Genomic DNA, 11,049 nt, shown 5'->3' on the forward strand with positions numbered 1-11,049 from the left:
CCTTTGTGGCGCTTTGAAAGAAAATAATCCCCAAATGGAGTGGCACTATTAGGAGGTGTGACCTTTTTGAGTGGGTGAGGTCTTGTAGGAAGAATTGTATCACTGGAGAGGTGGACTTTGAGGTCTCACATAGGCTCAAGATACCACCCAGTGTCTCAGTCCACTTCCTGTTGTCATCTGATCAAGATATAGCCAGCACCATGTCTGCCTGCATGTGACCATGCTCCCCACAATGATAATAGACTGCACCTCTAAACTGTAAGCCACCACCACAATTAAATGTTTTCCTTTATAAGAGTTGCCGTGGTCATGGTGTGTCTTCACAGCAGCAGAAACCCTAACTAAGACAACCTTTAATAACATTTTTAACCTGTTGTTCTGCGTGATGTGTCTGAAATTCTCACTGCTGTTACCTGCTATACTCAAGATTTTTCCTCCCTTAATTCTTTAATTGGCAGAGCAAAAGAATCTGATCTGGAACCCCTACATGGTAACATTTTGGGAAACTCATATTCAAAGATTTTTTTTTCTAAGAACTACTGGCTTAGTTTAAGCCAAACCAAATCATGAAAGGATAAGAGCTGGCTGAGTCCTGCCCACCCTGGCCATATGGTATGGGTGGAGTTTCTCTGAAATGCAGTTGAGCGGTAGGGGTTAGACTGTGGCTGGTTGAGTCTGTCCTGGAAAAGGACAGGGGCAATCCCTGAGCTTCCTGGAATGGGGGAAGGGTGTCTGGCCATGGTGGAAGCCCCAACTTGATTTATTTCTCCCTTCTTTGAGGAAGAAACCCCCTCAGACTTTAGCTTCAAGGTGTTTCAGAGAGTAAAAGAATTTTTCAGACAGGTCTGCCCTCTGAAACTACCCCCTGGTGTGGGGTAAAGAGATCTTGGAGTTAATCAATGACTGTGACTCCAGTGACTTTTACCCCAGGGATAGAATTGTCCACCTTTATCCTGTTATTTGTCTTTTTCCTCCTTAGTGACAGGATTCTGACAGAGTATCTTTTTATTTTGTGCTTACCTCATCTCTAAATCAAAATGAAAGCTGCTAGCAGAGCCCCTAAGACTGACTGAAGTCTTTAAATCCAGCTATTGGATAACCTAGATGCCATTCACCATCCCTACCAGGGAGAGGTTAGCTAGCTCCCCCTACTGGCCTACATTCAAAATGGCTGGGAAAGAAAGAAAAGGGTAAATTAGGAGCTGATCTTGAGATCACCTTCCATAAGGTAATGACGTTGCATGGCTTATACAAACTTGCTGGTAGGCAAAAAGGCTCTCTGTGATGCTGTTTCACAACAAAATCTCCTGGGAAAGATGAGTGGCTGTCTCTATAGTCACTGGTAAATGGGCAATACCCTTTAAAGACATTTGGGCAGCCGTGATCAGTTATAAACGAACCACATATTTTGGTTTCTCTTTAAACCTTTACGTTATTTAAACCTTCTCCTTTTCCCCTTTGCAACTTCAAAAAGGTGAACAGATGACCAGGGAGATCAAGAGCTAGAGAACTCTCCTCTCTGTGTTTCACCTCGGACACGATGCTCTTCCTCTACCTCCACTGGTTGGCCAGAAGCTTCCAGAATGCATGCCTAGGCAACTGGCCAGCACCGTCTTGTTGGCTAATCATTTATGCAGGCCATTGTTGGAGATGCACTGGGGTCCTACTCCCTCTGCGTGATATGAGAAGTGACTTTAATTTACATCTCTCCAAACAACAACCTGGAATCACTATACTGCTTCCCAGGGGGAGTGTTACCCTTGGGGCTGAGGACTCATCTCATCTGGATCTCTCCATTCACAGGCAAGGCTGGAAGTTGCTATACATCCTGGGATGGAGAAGTCAGAGGTATCAAAGGTAGAAGAGAAGCTGGTGGGGGACCAGAAGGTGTGGGGAAGCATAACCAGTCCCACACTGGAAAAGGAACATGGAGGTGCACTAGACTAGATGGCCTCCATTGGTCTCCAGCTCTGGTGTCACTGAAAAAGATGCTACCAAGATTCCTTAGGAGTCCCTACTGGCTTTCAGCTTACACCTCCAAAGGCTTAGTAGAAATTTTTTTTTAACACATGCAGAGCCTGAATAGTATTTGGGAGGTGGGGGGTTATGAAAAATGGCCCCAGGCTTTTTTGCTGTTATTGCTGTTGAATAAGGTCTCTCTACATATCCATGGCTGCCCTGGAACTCACTATGTAGATTACACTGGCCTCAAACTCACTGAGATTCACCTACCTCTGATTCTCAAGTGCCGGGGTTCAAGGTGTGAGCCACCATGCCCACCCCAGGGGAAACTCTGAATTTTACCATTCCTTCAATTAGTCATTCTGCAAATAAGAAGAAAATTTGCCTAAAATTCGTGATGTCCAATTCTTCTTTTTCTATAAGATCACCAAGAAGTTGTTTGAAAATACAGGATGGACTCAAAGACTCTAGACGTGCGTGCTCTGTACATGCTCGGGCCCAGGAAGGAATGAAGTGCAAGAGGGAAAGAAACCGGTGGGGGAGGGGGAGGGAGGAGAGGGATTTCCTGAGAATTCTTTTTTTTTTTTGTAAGATTTATTTATTATGTATACAACGTTCTGTCTGTCTGTATGCTTGCTGGCCAGAAGAGGGCACCAGATCTCATAACAGATGGCTGTGAGACACCATGAGGTTGCTGGGAATTGAACTCAGGACCTCTGGAAGAACAGACAATGCTCTTAACCTCTGAGCCATCTCTCCAGCCCGAGAATTCTTCCACTAACAAGTAAAAAGTCCCAAAGCGCTATCCTGATCTCTGGAAGGTCCAAGGCCCCCAACGCCCTGCATACTTGTGCTGCCCCCTTCCACACACTCCCAGGACAGGCTTCATCTAAAGTATCAGGAGATAGATGAAGCCTATAGTCCTTGCCTTCTATATCTCCACAGCACTGCAAGCTGGGAAATTATACTGAGGACTAAGGCCAGTATGTTCAAACCTGTGAGCAATTAAATCAGACATATGAATTATCCTGTTGCTAGAATAAACTCTAAACACTTTATAAAGGAGAACAGTAACTAGACTGAGCTGTTAACAAGTGGAAAATGATTCCTCCACGGCCCATGGGACTGAAGATGAGAATTTTTCCCAAGGCTACTAGTTACACCCAGTTACCCTACACATACTTAAGGAAGACATGGAGGTCTCCATTCTTTCCCTCAGACTATAAGAAGCTCTGAGGAAAATCTGCTAATCCAGGACTGGAATCACAGTAGGAAGTAATTTGAACTGTCTTTCATGTCAACAATCACCATATCAAGACAGGTGAACACAAGCACATCCACTCAGGGGCACACATGCTATCATTAGTCCCACGGTTCTCTTAGTCCTAGAATGATCATTATATTGTAATAGTTACATATTGCAACGAAACTCAAACCCAAAATTTATGTACTTCACAGGCTCTAAAGCGTGACATGTAAGAAACATTATAGGCTAAAATTTTGTAATCACTGAAGACTCAGACACTAGGTTTATCTACTCCTATACCACCTTTGCCATAAGTAACTTTGCAGCAATAAAAATAAAGTGACTAAAATTGTAATTTATGGGAATGTTCTCCAAATAATTTTAAACTTTAATGAAAATGAGAAAATGATTACTAGAGATATTCCATTTACCCAATAGAATGCTAATACATGCTGCTTGGAACCCCTGGTAGTTTAATGCCTGTGCCAGAGCAATTAATTCACACAATGCCCAATGTTAGAGACCAGCAAAGTACTCATTCAGTACAACACATTCTCTCTCTCTCTCTCTCTCTCTCTCTCTCTCGTTTCCTGTTTCTTTCTCTCTCTCTCTCTCTCTCTCTCTCTCTCACACACACACACACACACACACAATCTAAATAAGATATTGTTTATATCAATAATATATTGTTATATATTATATATTACATGTCATATAATATATAAATCATTATATATAATAAATAAGGTGTTATAAAGTCTGGGAAACAAACTGAGGCTAAAAGTCCTGCAGAATTAGTCAAACAAGATACATTAACTTATGCACAAGTTATTGGTTCTTGTTTCCATGAAGAGGAAGTCTGAATTTATAAGAAACATAACTTTTCAGGTAGCAGTTACCTTCATTATTCATATCTGTGAGTGTTTCCTCGTCTCCACTAATGATGTACAATTTAAGCAAACTGAAGGCTGTCATGCATTCTCTCTATATTGGATTTCTTTCCAACATAATTTTACATTCATCAAGATCTGAAGTTTGAAAAGTTGTTGCTCTATTATAATTAGTGTACTGGAGTGAGATGGCTATCTGGTAAAGGCACCTGTCACCAAGACTGATAACTTGAGGTTGATCCTTCATGGGACCCTCATGGAAGAAGGAGAACTGACTCCCCCAAGTTGTCTTCTGACACATACATATATACATACAATCATACATACATATATACATACATATGGAGAGAGATTATCCAATTTGTTTAAAAAAGTTTCTCCAACGTAAATATTTTAACTATTCTCTGGGGTATATATTTTGGACAAGTGTCTTCCCACATTCATTACATGTAAAATATTTGCAGGCAGCATGAATTATCTATTAAATAATGTTTGATATTTAAATAAAAACTTTGTTATGGGTCAGGAAAGATTGCTAAACAGACGGTGGCCAGCAACCAAATGGCAGTTGATAAATGAATATAAGAGATTGAACACTCTCTTCTGGCCTGCACAGGGTATCTATCAGGCATGCCTGTGATGTATAGATGTGCATGCAGACAAAACACCCATATGCATAAATAAAATTTAAAAAAAAACTTTTCCAGGCAGGCTGAGAAGATGGCTTGATGGGGAAACTGGATGCTTTTCAAGCAGGAGGACCCAAGTTCAGATCCCCATCAACCACATCAAAAGCTGAGCATAAGCCAGGCATGGTGGGATATGCATTTAATTCCAGCACTAGAAAGATAAAGGTAGGTAGATCTCCACAAGTTCAAGGCCAACTTGACCTGCGTACTTAGTTCTAAAACAGCCAGACTTACAGAGTCTTTCCCCCCCAAAAATTTAATTTATAAAAACAAGGTGGTTATAGCAGGATAACTAAGTAATTCTAGCACTGGGAGGCTGAGACAATTAAAATTCTGAGGGCTTGCTGGTCCCAATGACCTCCAGGTTCAATAAACACACCTACCAACTTAAATCCAAACCCTAGGACCCACATGGTAGAAAGAACTGACTCCTGCAAGTTGCCCCTAACCTCTGAACATACATCTAAGTATATAAATAAATAATTTAACATTTTTAAAGGCAGGACTGGGGAGTTGGCTCAGTGGTTAAGAGCACTTGTTGCACTTGCAAAAGACTAGGGTTTGGTTCCCAGCACCCACACGGCACTAAGAACTGTCTATAACTTCAATTCCGGGATATCTAATGCCCTCTTCTGGCTTCTGTAGGAAGTGCATGTAATGTACAGACATACCAGCAAAACACTTACACAGACAAAAATCTTTTAAAATCCTTTTTTAAAAAAATGTAGCCAATGATAATGGCACTGGGATTTGTCTCTACTGCATGTACTGGCTTTTTGGGATCCTATTCTCTTTGGATGCATACCTTTCTAAGCCTGGATGTAGAGGGGAGGGCCTTGGACTTCGTACAGGGCAGGGTACCTTGCCCTCTCTTAGGACTGGAGGGGGGTTGGGGGGAGGGTGTGGGGGAAGTGGGAGCGAAGTGGGGGGAGGGGAGGAAGTGGGAATTTTGACTGGTATTATTTATAAAGTAATAAAAATTATATTTATAAAGTAATAAAAATAAAAAAACACAAAAAAAAATTTAGCCAGGCGGTGGTGGCACATGCCTTTAATCCCAGCACTTGGCTACAGAGACAGGTGGGTATCTGTGATTTTGAGGTCAGCCTGGTCTACAGAGTGAGTTCCAAGACAGCCAGGGCTTCCACACAGTGAAAACCTGTCTCAAAAAACAAAACAAATGAAAAAACTTTAAACCTTGTATCAAAAACTAGGGTGAGGTCAGCAAGACAGCTTAGCAGGTAAGGCATCTACAACCAGGCCTGTTCTGTGGAGTTAGCTCCCCAGGATCCACATGACAAAAGGAGATAACCAACCCCCAAATTAACCTCTAAACTCCACACATGAATCATGTCACATGCATACACGCATGCATGAACAAACAAAATGCTTAGTGCAATTTTAAAAAATAAAATAGTAGAGGGCAATAGAGTGTAACATCCGGTATTGACCTCTGAATTCCACACATGCAAGCACGCATGTGCACTCATTTGTGTACACATACACACACAAATGCATGCGCGCACACACACACAGTTTGCCATTATCTTTCTGTTAGGAGCACTTCTCTCCAGTATGAATTCTGTTATGACGCCTAAGGACTGAACATATGGAAAAGGCTTTGCACAGGCTTGGCATGTGTAGGGTTTCTCTCCGGTATGAATTCTCCGGTGTACAGTGAGGTGTGAGCAACGGCTGAAGGCTTTGCTGCACTGTGCACACTTGTAGGGCTTCTCTCCAGTGTGAACTCTGTGATGCTCTCTAAGACTTGAGTTCGCAGTAAAGGCTTTGCCACACTCCTTACGTTGGTAGGGTTTCTCTCCACTATGAACTCTATGATGTCTTCTGAGATTCGAACTTTGGGTGAAAGTTTTGCCACACTCTTTACACTCGTAGAGCTTCTCTTCAGTATGAACTACACGGTGTCATTTCAGGCTTAAATCACTGGGAAAGGCTTTGCCACACTCTTTACACTTGTAGGGCTTATCTCCAGTGTGAACGTTTTGGTGCTGAGTAAGATTTGAAATATGAACAAAGGTTTTGCCACACTCCTTACACTTGTAGGACTTTGCTCCAGCATGAATGGCATGACGCTGTCGAAGAGGGGGACCTTTGATAAAGGATTTGCCACATTCTCCGACATAAACTCTCTGGTGTTGAATAAGATGTGAGTGTTGATTAAACTCTTGGCCACAATCTTGACCAAGCTGTAAGGTTTCTCTCCAGTCTGAATTCTCTGATGCTGTCTGAGGTTTGACCTTGTGTTAAAGGTTATGCCACATTCTTTACATTCAAAGGGTTTCTCTCCAGTATGAATTCTCTGGTGTACACCAAGATATGAACAACTGCTAAAGGCCTTACCACATTCTTTACATTTGTAGGGTTTCTCTGTACTATAAATTTTCTGGTGTCCTGTAAGGTTGAGTTTTGACTAGAAGTCAGGACGCATTCTTTGGATTTGTAAGCCTCGTCTTGAAGATGGGAGCTCTGAAGAGCCTCTGAGCCCTGATGAATGACTTTCCCGCATTTGTTACCTTTGTAAAGATTCTCTGGAAAAGGAATACGTTTACTATGACTTGAACCATAATTAAAGGTTTTATGGGTTTCAACGCACTCATAAGTTTTCTCTCAGACAGAAAAAACTTGGTAATTATTTCTGATGCGGCTCAGGCTAACAGTCTGTGTAGTCTCATTAAACCTGCTCTCCATTCCCAAACACTTGTGTCTATGTTTTGATTTAACAAAGATGGATAAGAAAAGTCCTTCCCAGATCCATTAAAATTATATATTTTGGCACAAGGAGTTGTTTGCTGACTGCAAAGTAACATATTTTTCTGTAAAAGAACTCTCAAACTGGCCACATTCAGAAATATGTTCACTTTCTATTCTATCTACAGAAATGCTTGAATGAAAGTGTAACCCAATGCTACAATGTAAACTAATCCTGTCATGACCTAGGCCCCCCTTCAGATGCGCCCAGCTACATTTCGAGTGTTGCTGAGAATACTTGCTTATTGAAAGGTGGGGCTCTTGGTGAGTAACTGCCATGACCTGAGGTTTTTTTCCAAGGTGTCTTCACCGGCAGAGACATTTGTACTACTGCTGGTGATCACAGGCCGCCCACGGTCACACGCTTTCTTACCTTCATTCTCGCCCATACCTTTCCATTTTTCCCTTAAATGCAAACTGCCAGTGCCGCACTTCCCATGTCCTCTGCTTGTTGCCTCTTGGGCTGAACGCTTCGTGTTCTCTTCTGATGAAGAGTCCTGGGTATGATGAGAATAGACCGATGAAAGAAATAAAAACAAATGGTCCGACTCAGGAGAAAATACTTGGTACATACAAGATAGGAAATTACAGCAAGTAGGTGACCACAGCAAATTAGCAGAGAGCAAACTCACTAGCTACAGCAAAGCCTTGTGATCATTAGCCACAGTGATCATTAGCTACGGTTTCCCGTGGTACTCACAAGCCACAGCATGTAACCAAACTGGGCCCTGGCCCTGGCCCTGGCTGTGTTATTTATGTCTGCAGGCCAGAAGAGGGCACCAGACCTCATTGGAGATGGTTGATGAGCCATTATTTGGTTGCCAGGAATTGAACTCAGGACGTTTGGAAGAGCAGGGCAGGCAATGCTCTTATCCACTGAGCCATCTCTCCAGCCCCTTCTTTCTGGTGCCAGAAGAGGCCATAGACCTCATTAAGGATGGCTGTGAGAAATTATGTGGTTGCCAAGCATTTAACTCAGGACTTTTGGAAGAGCAGGCAATGCTCTTTACCAGAGTCATCTCTTCAGCCCCTATTTCAGGACGTTTGGAAAAACAGGCAATGCTCTTAACCACTGAGCCATCGCTCCAGCCCTTTTCTTCTGTTGCCAGAAGAGGGCACCAGACCTCATTACAGAAAAGTCAAAGGCAATCAGGTTAGAAAATGGTCCCTTCGCTAGTGGAACAGAGTCTGGATACCAGAATTCACTGAGGATCTTTTTACACCACAGTTTGATTGCACACAGACTCATATTTTCACACCCAAACATATGCATACCCTCACACACATTCACAATCTTTAATTAAAAAAAAGTAAAACAATCAAGAGTGACTTCCCTTAAAATAATTTGTAAAATACCTCGAACTGGGTTAAATTTCAACCTTATAACAGATCCTGCAGATAAGTGGTTGCCAGGAATTGAACTCAGGACGTTTGGAAGTGCTCTTAACCATTGAGCTACCTCTTCTGCCCCTTTTTCCATCTTTTTAACTAAAGCAGGTTTTCTCCACCCTGGTCCTTGCCCTGGTCCTTGCCCTGGTCCTTGCCCTGGTCCTTGCCCTGGTCCTTGCCCTGGTCCTTGCCCTGGTCCTTGCCCTGGTCCTTGCCCTGGTCCTTGCCCTGGTCCTTGCCCTGGTCCTTGCCCTGGTCCTTGCCCTGGTCCTTGCCCTGGTCCTTGCCCTGGTCCTTGCCCTGGTCCTTGCCCTGGTCCTGTTGTGTATGTGTGCAGGCCAAAAGAGGACACCAGACCTCATTAGAGATGGTTGTGAGCCATTATTTGGTTGTCAGGAATTGAACTCAGGACGTTTGGAAGAGCAGGCAATGCTCTTATCCACTGAGCCATCTCTCCAGCCCCTTCTTTCTGGTGCCAGAAGAGGCCATAGACCTCATTACAGATGGCTGTAGGCCATTATGTGGTTGCCAGGAATTTAATTCAGGACATTTGGAAGAGCAGGCAATGCTCTTAACCACTAAATCATATCTCCAGCCCCCTTTTCAGGACGTTTGTAAGAGCAGGCAATGCATTTAACCACTGAGCCATCTCTCCAGCCCCTTCTCTCTGGTGCCAGAGGAGGGCATAGACCTCATTAAAGATGGCTGTGAGCCATTATGTGGTTGCCAGGCATTTAACTCAGGACATTTGGAAGAGCAGGCAATGCTCTTAATCACTGAGACATCTCTCCAGTTTTTTTTTTCTGTTGCCAGAAGAGGGCACCAGACCTCATTACAGAAAAGTCAAAGGGAAACAGGTTAGAAAATGGTCCCTTCACTAGTGGAACAGAGTCTGAATACTAGAATTCACTGAGGATCTTTTTACACCACAGTTTGATTGCACACACACTCATACTTTCACATCCAAACATATGAATACTCTCACACACATTCCCTATCTTTAATTTAAAAAAAAAATAAAACAATCAAGAGTGACTTCCCTTAAAATAATTTGTAAAATGCCTAGAGCTGGGTTAAATTTCAACCTTATAACAGATCTTGGAGATAAGTGGTTGCCAGGAATTGAACTCAGGACGTTTGGAAGAGCAGTCAATGCTCTTAACCATTGAGCTACCTCTTCTGCCCCTTTTTCCATCTTTTTAACTAAACCAGGTTTTTTCTGCTCTGGTCCTGGCCCTGGCCCTTGTGTTTTTGAATTTAGCTCTTCTGACAGGTCTAAGATGGTATCTCAAAGTTGTTTTAATTTGCATTTCCCTGGTTGCTAAGGAAGTTGAACACGACCTTAATTGTCTCTTGGTCTAGAAGAGTGTACCAGAAGAGGGTACGAGACCTCATTACAGATGGTTGTGAGCCACCATGTGGTTGCCAGGAATTGAACTCAGGACATTTCGTAGAGCTGTCAATGCTCTTAACCACTGAGCCATCTCTCTAGCCCCTTCTTTCTGGTGCCAGAAGAGGGCTCCAGAACTAATTTCAGATGGTTGTGAGCCATTATGTGGTTGCCAGGCATTGAACTCAGGACTTTTGGAAGAGCAGGCAATGCTCTTAACTACTGAGTCATCTCTCCAGCCACTTTTTCCACCTTTCTAACTAAAGCATTTTTCTTAGGCCCTGGGCCTGGCCCTGGCATTTTTGATTTTGGCCATTATGATAGTTGTAAGATGGTATCTCAAAGTTGTTTTGATTTGCATTTCTCTTATTGCTAAGGAAGTTGAACATGACCTTAAGTGTCTCTTGGCCTAGAAGAGGGCACAAGAAGAGGGCACTAGACCTCATTACAGATGGTTGTGAGACATCATATTGTTGACAGGAATTGACCTCAGTAAGTTTGGAAGAGCAGGCATCTCTTAACCTCTGAGCCATCTCTCCAGCCCCATTTTCTACCTTTTTAGTTAAACCAGGTTTTCTTGGCCCTTGCCCTGGCCTGGCATTTTTGATATTAGCCATTATGACAGTTATAAGATGGTATCTCAAAGTTGTTTTGATTTGCATTTCTCTTATTGTTAAGGAAGTTGAACATGACCTTAAGTATCTCTTGGCCTAG

General features: G+C 42.8%; 1 pseudogene; it reads right to left on the reverse strand.

Moving 5' to 3' along the window:
• Positions 1 to 6,341: 6,341 nt before the first annotated feature.
• Positions 6,342 to 8,128, reverse strand: LOC125388156 (uncharacterized; annotated as a pseudogene).
• Between the last annotated feature and the right edge of the window lie 2,921 nt (positions 8,129 to 11,049).

Source organism: Myodes glareolus, chromosome 6, assembly GCF_982192425.1.
Source record: "Myodes glareolus chromosome 6, mMyoGla1.1, whole genome shotgun sequence".
Classification (NCBI taxonomy): domain Eukaryota; kingdom Metazoa; phylum Chordata; class Mammalia; order Rodentia; family Cricetidae; genus Myodes; species Myodes glareolus.